Source organism: Rhamphochromis sp. 'chilingali' (genome assembly GCF_963969265.1).
Source record: "Rhamphochromis sp. 'chilingali' genome assembly, chromosome: 1".
NCBI classification, from domain to species: domain Eukaryota; kingdom Metazoa; phylum Chordata; class Actinopteri; order Cichliformes; family Cichlidae; genus Rhamphochromis; species Rhamphochromis sp. 'chilingali'.
The window spans coordinates 30,079,792-30,094,731 of NC_137929.1; positions in this window are offsets into that span (position 1 = coordinate 30,079,792).

The window sequence follows — 14,940 nt, forward strand, 5'->3', positions numbered from 1 at the left end:
GCACAGCATTTACTCTGAAGTCTCCATTTCCAGTTTGGGGTACAGTTTCAGTAATTAGTGTTTGCAGACAAATTGGTGTCTTCTTTGCAAATTCCAGACTGTGCCAGTCTGCTGGTAACCAAACAAGTCTAAGGTCTTTAGCACAGTACTCTTTGCAATGGATTTTCACCTAGCAACAACAACCAACCACTCGCCAACCGGTGGTTGCCAGGATATCTAATCAATCCTTGGGGATATGTTTCTAATCTGATTAAATGTTACTACAGCTAACGAAAACACTAGCCAAACATTTAGAAGAAAAGAAATTAAGGAAAAACACATTATTCCAAAAGCCACAGTCTAGTTTCTCACTAGTATTCCGATACCTAGATTCTTCATTATGTCAATTATGCAGTAATGTGATTTTCTAAACGGGTGGTTTCGACTGAAAACTTCCATTTCTGCCAGATACTTTAAAGAAATCCATCTATGTCCGCTGTAGTATTTGAAAAAATGATGCACATCAGATTATAACCATTCATTGCTCAGAGAAGTCTTTAAATTTCAAACTGCCAAGACTCAGATTAACTCTCCTTTAAAGTATTTAGTATTTAGTATTTATTTATTTATTGTCATTGTCAAGAACAATGAAATTGCGTTTGGGGCTTCCATACAACCCAAAAAAAAGAAGAAAATAATAAATACCCACAAAAGCTCAGTCTATTTGTGCCTCAGGGCCTCTGCAGAGAACTTTAGTGCCCTGAATGAATAGGTTGTGTCTTTGAAACAAATGTGTATCGGTACAATGGAGGGACTGTGAAAAATGTTTCCAGAGTTTGAACATTGTGTTAAGCCACCGTTTAAAGTCCTGTCAATACCTGCAGCGAAGTATTGATCTCCTGAGGGCGCAGAGCTTTACAGCTTATTGATAGATTATGTAAATTCCCTTTGCAGTGTTTGGATGAGCTGCCTTTGCCGTGATATAAGACAACGACAAGCATCTCATCCATTTATTGTGACACGAGCTGTTGCTGTGAATTTTTAAAGTGGCTTCTTTGTTTCTATAGGCGAGCTACAAATACAGAGTGATTCTGGACAAATGGCTGATGGAGACAGAAAAAAGAGTGTATATGGTCCTTATGATATTATACAGGCTGAAATGAACTAAAGCATCAGTTTTACAGTTACTTGGGACACATTCTCAGTTTTCCTCCTTAAGTAATGCAGGTGTTGATGCGTCTCTGAGGAGGGAAAACCGGATTAGGGGGTAAAGTAAATTGCACTGTCACTTTGTGATGGGTACTGAGGCCGTATTTCCCTGTGACATGACTGCTACAGCGACTGACTTAAAAAGCGGGTGACAAGGGGTTGCTATGGAGACCTCAGCGAGGAACCTGCAGCAGCCTATCCATGGACAGTTTATGCAAACACTAGACTGAGTGTATCTATAGCACTGTTTTATAGAAAACATCAAAGGACACCAGGTTAAAGAGTCTCTCGGTAACGCCGGGCATGTAACCAAAACAAAAGAGCAACATGACAAATCTATTTTTAAAAATCTATTTCTTTAACGATTGCTGCATTTTCTTACTGTAGAGCAAGTGAGATAAAACTAAGCTACAGCAAACCATGAACAGATAGATGATATACAGACATAGTTTAGAGATAATCAGCAGATCAATTGTATCATAGGACCCAAATCCTGAAACTACTAGTGAAAGTTCTGGGTGCTAACTAAGTCAAAAACAAAGTCAAACCCAAACATCCAAATTACCTGCCACTGTGTACTTATGCAATATTTTATTAAGTGACCTTGCTAGTACCCGTCAGAGCAGCTTTAATACTTCATGGATAGATTCAACAAGGTCCTGGAAACATTCCTCAGAGATTTTGGTCCATATTGACATGATAGCATCACACAGTTGCTGCACATCCATGATTAGTTTCATCACATTCCAAATGTGCCCTAATTAGGCTGAGATCTGGTTACCCCTGCTTCAAGGCAGGATGGATCCATGCTTTCATGTCGTTTATGCCAAATCTGACCCTATGACCAAAAGAATCATCAGATGAGGTAATATTTTTGCAGCTTTTTGTACAGTTTTGGCGAAATCTGCAAACTGTAACCTCAGTTCGTCCAGTCTTTTCCTGACAGGAGCAGCATCAGGCGTGGTCTACCGCTGCTTAGCCCCTCTGCTTCAAGTTTGGACTCGTGTCAGAAATGCTCTTTTGCAAATCTTGGTTGCAACGATGAGTAATGGGTTACAGCACGAAGCACTTTATTTTGCAATTAGCCGAGTTTAGCAGATTGAGAAACAAAGTGCTAGAGCAGTCTACAATTTGAGGACTGAAAATATGAACATTAGTGTCATTTTCAGTGCATGAAAGGAGTGACAGTGAAGTGCAAACTACACTAGAAACAGCTTTCCACTGCTGCTAACACATCATTGACCCTTTCTGCAAAGTCGCCAGCTAATAGCAGGAACCTTCAACAGTGTTTAAGCGATGTACATACTGACCCCAAACACGCAGCCAGAGCACACATGAATAAACTAGTCACTGTATTATGGAAATAAAAAACACTAAAGATGGAAAACGTTCAGGATAAAAAAAAAAAAGTACAGTTCAAGGGTGCATTAAAAAACCTGCCAGCTAAATGCATGACTCATCTGAATGACTAATTATAGGCGATTAGATACAGAAGTCTGAGCAGTGTATTAACCCATGTTCATAACCTCTAAGTGTCAGCCTTTAAACATCTAATTGACACGTTTCATAGTCAGTTATACTTTTGAGAGATTCTTTCAGCATGTGCCCGTCTTCAGGTACTGCAGCAATAATGACCCACATTAAAACATAGTTTCTGTCTTCATTTCTCTTTGTTGGTAAAAAAATGACCTAAAAATTGAATAATTCTGGAAACTATGCAAATACCTAAAGCAAATGACCATTATGATTATGCATCATTGAAATTCAGATGGAAAAGATGAGGCTCCTATTTTGTAACATCCATCAATATGGTAATTTTAACATTTACTCCCCCTGTTCTCCATTTCTTGGTTCTGTACTTTCTACTCTGAGAGACTTGAAAGCACTGCAGCTGTTTGAAAGCACACAGGCACAAATCGCACACAGACGCCTGCTCACGCACACCATAAAAATCATTCTGTTTAGGTGAAGTCACCTTTTTTTTACTTTTTACTCTTTAGCTACTTATTCTGATGTTAACATTCCAGAAAGTAATCACCGAATTATCTTTGGCACAGAATCTCATTTAATTTGCTCCAGACACTTTGGTCTCTAGATAATCCAATGCTTGCCCAAAGTATGTAAATAGCTGAGGACATTTGCAATAATTAAATTATATATATTAAAGTTAAAATGCTAATCCATTAACATAGCACCATTTAAAAGCACATCCAGATAGAGAATGACCACAAAAACAAAAACGGTTTCATGGCACTCTTTGGGTCCAGGGGGGATTTGGCGTGATGGTTACTGCTGAACAGATTATTAGAATTTTTCAAGATTAATGCGTCCACACCTGAGGAGTAGAGCTAAATATCAGGTTATCCGAGTGTTATTTCAGGAGAGAAATGGTTCCGACAAAGTTATAAGAGTAGAAATGTTAGCGACTTCATGATAGGCTTGATATGGATTTGCAGAAGCATTATACGTTCTTTTATATTGCTGCTGTATTAGTAGATTTTGTTAAGGCTTAGGAGAAAAACTTGCAGGCATGGTGCTCAGCTGAGACTTTAATCAAGCACAGCGTAGGGCTACAGGACAAAAACCTAAGCAATAGCTTAAAGTATTAAACAAAGGATTGAGTTTTCAGCCCCAATGTCTGCAGGCCCTGAACAGAAAACAGTTTTTTCAAGGCAGCTCAACTGGTTACCTGATTTAATTCCCAGAGTTGGCTTTTATCATACAGGTGTGTTTTCATCAGAAGGTTGGCAGACTGGCTGGCAAAGCAGGGTGACTTCTTAGAGCAGAAGAGGACATGGAAAGTAAGTTTGAGTTCAGAGGCTGGCAAAGAAAAAACATCAAAAGCTAGCAAGAGTTGAGATGGTCTGAGTAAAACTACCATAATATGTAGGTTAGCAATCTGGTAAGCAGTGAAGAGGAGAGCCAAGGAGGGTTAAATACTGCAGGTAAGTGAGTAATCAAACCTGCCAAAGCCTGAGAAAGCCACACCCCTAAGACCCACGAGTATACACACCTGACAGAGGGAGGCAGGTAGAGCCAAAGAGGGTCAGCACCTGGAGGACAAGGGGACCACGACATTTACTGGTTAGCTTGTCAGATACTTAATAGAGATGCCATTCTGTATAAGATCTGGATTAAGGTCAGTGCAGTTCTTTGTGTGGGACCTGGTATGCCCAAACCACATTAGTTACTTTATGTATGAACTTTTTTTTTTCAAATTAAATCTTTTTATTAGTATGATTGTACGCTAAAAACAATAAGTTTTTCACTAAATTTAACCATAGCACTGCTTACTTGCTTGAATTATTATATGATATTAATAATATTACGTTAGCTGACAGAACAGTATGTGCTAAAATCAGCTTAATCACTAGTTTGACATCCAGGACTCTAAAGAAATGAAAATATTTGTGGTTCTACATTGTAGATGTCAATCAAACTGCAGAAAAGTTTATAGAAAGCACTGTATTAGTCACTCCCCAGTATATACAGTAGTATACATCAAACTGCGAATCACTTTGTAACTCTTTGTTTTAATTTGACCACCTGTCATGTTTAAACAGCATCTGGGCTTTTCAAATTTGAACAAATCTTAAAAGTGTCGGATGAATGTAACAGGATATTATCTGTGAAGCTAACACAACATGAGAAACAGTGTTTTTGTTCATGGTAATGACACTGTGTATATGGAATGAAGAGTTTGTTGCCGTTTAAATAGAGCCCAAGTCTGTGCCAGTGTTTATTTGAGGAGGCAATCCATTGTTGTTGGTGGTGTTTTTATGGAAATGTTTGACAAAAAGAATGAATTAAATAGTCCCAATTTTGTTGTTAGGTTAGTGCTATTTTGTTTTCTCATTTTTCACTTAAAAGTTTCTTTCTTTTTTTTTTTTTTTTGTAAAGCATAGTTTCAAGGTTCAACTTGTCTCATTTCTGCATTTCTATCTTACATTCACACTATGGATGTATCAGAGAGTAACTTGGGGTTAGGATCTTGCTAAGTAGGTGACCTGCTCGACCTCCTGAGCTACAGCCAACGCAAGCTGCTTATGGTTAACAAGTTTAAAAACATGATACCCATAATCCTTTTTAAACTGACATCGAATACACTGGTTTCTCTAATCTATCTTGACTTCATCCTTGAATACACACATCACTTCTCTATAGAAGTTGTTACAGTAATCTTATTAGGTCAGACATACAACATTTATGTATCACTTATGTATGTGTTTTTTAAGACACCATGCAGTCACATTACTTATAAGACAGCAGCAACACAAGTCCCTCTTACATCAACCAAAAACATAAAGGTTTTGGAGAGTACCCTAAAATGCAACATGAGGTCAAATTTAGCTGCACATTCACACCTCTGCAAAACCTCCATCTCCACTTTGCTCTGCAGTTTTAGATCTACGGAAATGTTAATGTGTGTTAAAGTGTTAAACTCAGAATACAACATTATGGTAAAGTCTTTACCAACATGAAGACAGAGTCTGTGACAGCTCAGATTAACAAGAGTTACCACCAATCGCAACAATTCCAGTTTATGAACTTGCAGCTGTTTCTAGAAGTCTTTCTTAAATCCCTGCACAATCCTTTGTCTGCTGGACATTTCCAACCAAGAGAACTTTAGTGATTTAGAGATATCAAGATCTGATTGTTAATTTGCACTGTGTACTTTATAGTCAATTCAATAAAATCAATTTCAGTTTTATTAATTTAACACCAAATCACAACAACAGGAACCTAAAGGCACTTTATATTGTAAGGTAAAGACCGCACGATAACAGTAAAAAGTAAAGGTGCACTGATATGCTCAAATACTAACCGCACAAATAATTTGGCATCTGTAATTGTAAACGTGACTATTGAGAGTTGATGGTTAAAAAACTCAAGCCTTGTGCAGTATTTCACCTAATGTATTGATGGACATTATGTTGTACAAATACCAAGCCTCGTTTGCCATTATGGTGTTGTTATGACAAAACAAAGCTGTGATAAAAAATATCTAAAGGTTCCATGTCTCAGTAATAGAATAGTGATACTTTAACACACTGATATAATGTCTCCATTTTCTGAAAAGGGTATTACCTGTGTAACAGTGTAAAGCGTTAAGTGCTCTTTTCATAGACATTACTGTTATTTTTTTTATTGTGCTCAGTATTTTCTTCCTGAACACGTTCATGGCACTTCCATCAGGGCCATATGGTGTAATCTTGAGTAATAAAGAGACCTTAAGTTTATGCCTGAAGGAACAAAATCAGTATTTTCTTGCTGTGCATCAAAATAAAAACGATGATAAGGTTGTGCCCTGCTGGGAAAATTGTTGCAGCTCTCTCTGCATCAACAACACGTGGTTAGGTTTCTCCTCTTCAGCTTGACTAAAAATAAAGCTGAATTGCAGCCAGGGAAGGTCAGTATGGATTATGGAGCACTGCGCTCCCTGTGGAAAAGACTTGTTTGTTGTCCGTCCCAATGTCAGATCAAGAATCGGGAGGGAAAGTGCCTCTCTCAGCAGGTCCAGACTTCCTGTCAATGATAATCCGATGGAATGGCTGATCTGAGCTGGATGGACCGAGGCCAGCATGGAAGAGACAAGCCAGGGTTTTGTGCTTGAAGCTTGAACAATGCTCAGAAGCTTTCCAGGCTGATAAAGCATATAGATGAAATTGACTGTTTACATAGATTGCATGTTAGATATAGTCATGTTGAATGTATTTCAGGATAATGCTAGTAAGCAACCAAACATTAATTAGTCAGTGTGCATGCTTTAATTTAATTAGGCCTTAAATCTTTAAGTTAAGTGATGTTAGGGTTTCTTTTACTCTGCCTAAGAGAATAAAGTAAAGTCTTGTGTCCTTTCAGAGAGTCCTGGAAAGTTACCACATTCACTTTTAGACAGGAGCACATACCAGTAACTCGTAGCTGTACCAACTCTTAGTCCCAGCACAAATGTACACAAAAACATGACAATTGAACAAATATGGAAACCTGTTTGTTTTGAAGAGTAACTGCACACAGGTAATCATTCACAGTAAGTAAGTGAGTAAGCAAGTCCAGTTAAATTTCAGTCAAATAAAAGTCATAGCTTAGCATTAGCAAAAAGCTAAGGTTAGCAATAGCAAACGTGTTTGATTCTTTTCTGTGTCAAATGCATTCATCTTAGTTTCCCCAGCTGCCCTTCTGCTAGTCACATCACTTCCACTTCCCCACACTGTAAAACTCAGTACTGACATCATTGCTGCCGTCCAATCATCTTTCTGCTATAAAACTGAACACTTGCATAATTAAAGCAAACTGAAATTTGAATACTATCAAAACTGGTTTGCCAATCGATTTTGTGTGTCTCAGCTGATTAACAAAGTAATTTTTTATTGTCAATTCAATGCTTTTTTCACATAAGATGTAAGCTTTAAAGTCTTTAAAGCAAAGGGTTTGGTCTGCAACAATGAAAGCTTATGCAATGGTTAGGCTTGGTATACGTGATCAGTACCAGAGTCTCTTTGAAGTACTTCTTGACTACTCATTGTCTCTGAACTCCAACTTGCCGTGGGCACAGCTCATACTGCTGCTGATGAGTAGAGGGCTTTAATCTTTAGCGCAAATGGCAACGCAAGTGATGGAAAACGGTTGCAGTTGAGGTAGATGTTTCACCTGCTGCAGAGAGCTTTCAGTTTCCAATGGCATAGCTTGCGCCTCAGAACCTCCAGCTGCAGGAAAGTAGGTTTTTATTCCCAGAGTTTCATGAAACAAGGCACTAAAATTACTGTTGATGCAGAGAAGAGGGCTCAAATCTTTTTGTAGAATCTGAAGAGCACGAGTCATTGAATAAATTATGTGCTGAACACCCATCATTCAACTACACAAACACTTGTTCAGCACACTCATTAAACCCAGTCCATTGCTTGTCCTTATCACTTCTGTTAGGTTATTTGACTTCTCAACAAAGTGTTGATGTATGATTTTATCAACCTAAAGGTAGTACCGCCCTTCTGTGTTCCCCTCTGTTTGATTCTGTCACTTAAACAGCTGTAACCTACTTCCTTGCAGGTGGTTTGGGGGGGGGTGATCGTGTCCTTGGCTAATGCTAATGCGTGCTTCATTGATTAAGTTTAAATCAATAACTAGGCCTGTTGAAAATGAATTATGTTATAGTTATAGTTTTTCTTACTGTATACCAATTAGAAGCATAGCTCCTTGGTGTAAGAGGTTTACAGCAAAATAAAGCAGTAGAAATGGTTGGTTACCTAATGTCCACTTCTAATTTTCCACTCTGTATATGTGCTGTATCTTCCCCACGCTGCATACACAGCTTCAGGAATGTGATTCATGCTCATGTACTAGTCTTTTCCATCATGTCAGATGAGACTCGAGCTGTGTCTAAATTTGTTCATACAACCAATTCGCAGTTCTCTTAGATTATGATTTACTGTAAATTTTATTGTCACAGAATTTTAAATCAACATTTCTGTTCCTGTATCTGGTGTAAGTGTTTAGTTTTGAGCAGCACGGTGGCACGGTGGTTAGCACTGTTGCCGCACAGCAAGAAGGTCCTGAGTTCAATTCCAACATCAGGCCGGGGTCTTTCTGTGTGGAGTTTGCTTGTTCTCCCCGTGTTTGCGTGGGTTCCCTCCGGGTACTCCGGCTTCCTCCCACTGTCCAAAGACATGCAGCTTGAGGGGATAGGTTAATTGATTAATCCAAATTGCCACTAGGTGTGAATGTGCGAATGAATGTGAGTGCGAATGGTTGTCTGTCCCTGTGTGTTGGCCCTGCGACGGACTGGCGACCTGTCCAGGGTGTACCCTGCCTCTCGCCCTATGACAGCTGGGATAGGCTCCAGCGCCCCCCGCGACCCTGAAAAGGATAAGCGAATGGATGGACTTCCAATATTCACTCTGCAAAGTGCCAAACAGCAAAACACACCACTGGGCTGGGGAAATGTCTTCCATTGTAAAAATAAGGTGCACTCACAACAATGTGGCTGCGAGTGTACACATGGCTATTTGCTTGCATGGCTGTGTGCAAGTTTTGCATGCATGAAACTGACTGGCTTATTATTGGCAATATGTGAAATGGACCAGCAGTTCACTAAACCAGGTTGAGAACTGGGAATTGGTTGATTGACCAGCCAGAGACCACAATCAGTTCATTTCTAGATGATAGACTGTGAGATGCTATTATGCCAACATGGACACCTTAATGAATCTGTGCCACAAAGAATTAAAGCTGCTCTGAAGGCAAACAGGAGTCCAACCCAGTACTAGTAGAGTATTTCTAATTAAGTATCTGATTAATGTAAGTAGGCTCTTCCAATGTGACAGCGGAGAATTGCATTTCTCTCTGACATATAATTAGTTAAGCAATCAGTCATAATCAGTTGTTGGATATCAGCTGAACTGGTGAACAAGATTAAGTCATAGCATTTATCTGATTCTTAATTCCTTTCAAAAAGCATTATATTTGTCACAACAGGAAGAGGTACAAATGCTAATGAGTTAGCGCCTTAGTGTTTGTCAGATAGTTTCCCAGTGCTTTGGCCCATCAGCTTACAGGTTTGTAGTAAACTGGTGGAAACCCCAATATTGCATTTTGTCTGGGATGAAAATCTTGCACTTGTTTAACTTTGAGAAATAAAGTGAGAAAAAAATACTAAATGGCTTAATATAAAAACACCTGCAACAGTGGCATTTTGTCATGAGTGACATGCTCAAACAAAAGGCTCAGAAAGCCTCTGCTTGCGTTACGTAGTGCCATTGCATGTCATGCTCTCGGTGTGGGTTTGACACCCTCTTAGCACTTTGCTGTTAATATCAGTGTCATCCATTATGGCAAAGAGGTTTGGTGTTGTGACAGTCAGCCTAACTCCACGAGACAGTCTTTACTATATTACCCATCACCTGTGATGAGTATTGAAATTACACTGACCCGAGATGACCGGTGCTTTATGTCGGTTGTAATTGTGCGTTCACATTTCCTCAGGTGGCAGCTTTAATTGCAGACCAGGAAAAAAAAGATGGTGAAAGGACAAAAGTTGAATAATTTCCAGAAAGCAGGCCATTAATTATGATGTGCTGTAATTGCAGATCTTTGGGGCCAGCCAATTACGTGATTGAAGCGAAAGCTGGCAGCCTCAGTCTCCTGTGTTTTGGAAATAAGTGACATGTTTTGGAACTGACATACTTGAGGTTTCAAATGTCTTTTTTGTGCGTTTCTTCAATTTTTCTCATTAAATTTCTTAGGAAAATTGAATTTGCACAGTCAAGGGACACTTTGATTGATTGGTGAAGTTGAAAATGAAAATGAAAAGACAGCATCTGTGAAAATATAACCAAAAGAAAAAGATCTTTTAGCTAATTCGGGTCAATTAGGTGCCCAGTCAGTTAATACAAGCCAGCTTTTAAATGCATAGTAAAAATGGCCAAGTTAGTCTTCAAACATCTGGCCTGTTTGATATTTCTCATTGAGATATTTGCCTCAGTGACTTGTTGGAGAACTTTTTCTAGTGTAACAACAATTTTCAGTTAGTGAGTGAAAAACTGCTTGTATGTACAGTACGTGCAATGGTCACCAATAACAGGGCATACACAAGAGAGAAACTGCAAATATTAAAAACAAGAAACACAACAAATAACCTGAACACATTCCAAGTAGGGAAATAGAAAATTGCTACGAAAAGCATGGCTACACCAGAAAGGCTCTTGGACATTAATGGGATACCCACTCGGACAAATCGAGCCCATCACTGCCACTTCGGTGTCGCACGGCACTTCAGGTGTGGTAAATTTGTTTTGCAGGATTTTCTATTTGCATGGTGATTTTCATTTACTTTTGTTTGTATGCATTTTGATACTTGTTGCACTTCTGATTAGGAACACACTTTTACTCTTAAATGTGTTTATGTGTCAATTTTGCATTTGGATTTGCATTTTCGCATAAACTTTGTAGTTAGAAATTTAAAAACTTACTTATCAGATGCTGTTTTCAAGTATATGCAGTAGGAGAAGGAGCATGTGTAGCTCCTTGACATTTGTATACAAAAAATTGTTATTTTATGGATCCATGCTTTTCTTTCTGACCGAGCCATGTAAAGGTTGCAGAAGAAATCAAGGCTCATCAGACCAGGCAACATGCTAAATATAGACTCAGTTTCCTCTTTTTAATTGAGACGAATGGCATCCTGTGTGGTCTTCTGCTACTGTAGCTCATCTGCTTCAAGGTTTGACATGTTGAGCATTCAGAGATGCTCTTCTGCATACTTTGGCGGTAATCTGCAGGTATTTAAGTTACTGTTGCTTTCCTATCAGCTCAAAGCAGTCTTTAGACCTCTAACATCAACCAGAAAATTTCACCCAGAGAAGTATCGTTCACTGGATATTTTCTGTTTTTCAGACCGTTCTCTGTAAACCCTAGAGGTGATTGTGTGAGAAATTCCCAGTAGATGAGCAGTTTCTGAAACGCTCAGACTAAGTCCCTCATTCACCTTTCTTCCCCCGTTCTGATACTTGGTTTGAACTTCAGCTGATCGTCATGAATACGTCTAAATGCCTAATTGCACTGACTTTGTGCCATGCTGATGATTAGATATAGACTTGTAGTCAAGACCGCCTAAACCAAGACCAAGACACTACCAAGACCAAGGCAGACTGAGCCAAGACCGAGACGAAAAAGTCTTTAAACTGCAGCCAGATGCTGCTTTGTTTACGGGTGTCAGGCATATTTATGTGTTTTTGTTTTCGCACAGCCCTCCCCTCCGCTGTCTACTGTCCCACTCACTTACTGAGAGGACAGACGCACGCTCCACTTGACTGTTGCGTCTCTCACCCTCTCTGTTTTTCACATAATGATATTATCCTATATCCTCGCATGTGATTGGCCACAATATGGAGGGATTGAAGCATAGCTGAGCCACTGTGAGAGCTGAGCAGCGAAAGGAAATTAAGTGAGGAGCCGGCTCTCGCTCAATGGGAGTCGACTCTTCAGATTCACTACAAAGCATTCTCTAAGCACGGCTCTTAGAGCTGATGCTTTTGCGCATGACACATTATCGAATGTTACGTTGTGTGTCATGGGTACTGTTGACTCCAAGACAAAGAGTGGGGGATCCGAGACCAAGACAAGACCAAGAGCACATAAAACTGGTCTTGAGACCAAGACCGGTCTGGAGACATCCAACTCTAATTAGATATTTGCATTAACAAGCAGTTGAACAGTGGCAGTTGGGTATTTGCTTATTATTAACAAATTATTGATTTTATTCTTTGAGTCAGTCACTGAGGTTCTGTATGTTGGTGATGATTTCCATATCTCCTTGAATTATTTGTCATGTATTGCAATTTCATGAGTTTGATTGGATATTGATGATATTAGGGTCAAAACGATGTTACTAATTCCCCATCAGAACCTTCTGAGTAATCAGAGAGCATTAGATAAAAGCATTTTATGCTTTAGTACTTTATACTTCAGTTTTCATTTCTTCCTGGTATTCTTGGTGCAACTTGATTTGTTTTTAAATTGCAAACAGTTCATCTCTAGGAAACACAGCAACCTTGAGTTTATTGTTTGCTTATTTCACACTCTTCAGACCTTCAGTCTCTCCTGTCCTATTTTTACTCGTCTCTTCCCAATTACAATTCTTCTGAGTGTCTCTGTCCTTTCGCTATGCATGAGCTTTCTTATCCTCCATGTGACCTCGCTTAGGAGACTGCTCACGCCATCCATCATGGGAATCAATTGCCCTTAGTCACTAAACAATTATAGTTAGCTATTTAAAATTTCGTGTGTGAGAAGAAAAGGGGTTAGCTTTGTTAGCTCATTAATTCACCATGTTTTGGATTTCCTGTGAAATGCTGTAGTTAACACATAGATCCATTATGGGGTCATTTCACAACCAAACAGTAAGGCTGACCCTGCTGTCCTTTACTGTTCGTTGTGAACACACATCGGTGACAGGGTGATGAGAGAGAGGCATGAATGCCCTTTCTTCTACATCTTTCTGACCTTTTTAAAATTTGGAAATACTGCTCTGGGCTCTCAATTGCCAAAGATGGATTGCTGTGCTGAGAAATGTGTTGGTCCCTTCAAGATTATAGAGTATTTGAAAGAAATACCTCGCTAGTGCATTTGGCAAGAGACAATGGGTGTGACAAAAGTTCTCGGAAAGCAAACCACAGGGTGAAAAACAAAACTTCTCTCTAAGCAAGAGTTGATATGAGATGTGCTGACAACTCTTATTGGTGTGCGGCTGACTGAACAAAGTCATCCTCCTGCCTATAAAAATTAATCAGTAAAATGTTTCTCCCTTTCACTTCAAGGTAAATGATTTTTTTATGTCAACTACTGCTTTTTAAGACATTTGTGTCTTTACTACATTCAACTTTTGGAACTTTTGTATTGTGCTGATAGTTTTAAACATGTAGCCACAGTACACAGTACTACAGCACACAGTTTGAGAACCACTCATTAAGCCTCCTGATTAAGACCATTGATCAATGGTGAATGTACCATTGTCTGTGAACCATTCACAGAGAGTTGGGGACTGGCTGCAATCACAGCATTTCAAGCTGGCAAAAGATGCACCCTTAGATGCACCCTTAGGCCCATCCTCGATTCAGAGGTATTTCCCTTTTCATGTTAATGGCTTCCTTGACTCCCCGCTCAAACCAGCGTTCCTTGAGAGTGCATCAAGATGTCATTTAACTAAATTCATGTATAGTCCCTAAAAAGACAGTATGTTTGTTGTTGGTGTTTCGACCATGTCATGTGACCAACAGTTCCTCAATTCCTCTTGACCTTGTCCAACTTAAAAAACAAACAAACAATAAACCAGTGTCAGACCAACATACCACTGAGTAATCTACAGGTGCTCAAAATCTAAATCAGCCCTCCAATTAACAGCCAAATTTGCATTTTATGAAGTATTTTTAGTCGTCGCTGACATAAACATGGAAGCTGTCAAATTACCAGTACAGGCAGTTCCTTCTGAACCAAAATAAATAAATAAATTAACCTCTTAAGCCCCAACGTCCCCTGATACGGGGGCAAAAAGCAGGAGATCAGGTAGGCTTGGGGCTTAAGAGGTTAAATAAATCAGCCTCACTGAAGAGCACAAGGATGTTGCTTTTTTTTGGTAATCAGTTCAAGTTAAAACCAGCAAGCTTATGAATGCTGACGTAGTTAAATATTATATTCATTCTTTTCTTTAACCTTTAGGCTTACTCGTGTCACTGGCATCATTAGTGTCTTTTGCTCTGCTCTGTGGCAGCAAACGCAATATCGCCAGCTAATGTCAATGCTGATGTTCCATGTTAGCGATGGAAACCATGCCTCCCTCGGTGGCTCACTTAAACACACTTGCCCTTTTCGCCCCACTTACCTAATAGCTGTCGGCACATTGATCAACCCCCATGCTGTCTGTCACCTCCGGCGTGCCGTCCCTAGGCGCTGATGAGCTCGGACAGACAGCGTCTCTTGCTTGTAAGGTACCCCAATTCGTGACCTTTACAAGTTCGGACCACAATTTACCGAAGATTAGCTGAGTCCAACATGTAAATTAATCCAGAGAAAGGGCAGGGGAATCAATTTCTCTTTAGTTTACATATCACTGTATCTTCTGGGATGATAATCATTGGGACAGAACCAAAAACAATTACAAAGATTTTAAAGAAAAACAAGCAAAGGCGAGACGGAAAGATGTGACCTTTTAAGCTTCAAGTTTAAAGAGTTTTAAAGAGCTCTTCATTTATGAGCGATAAC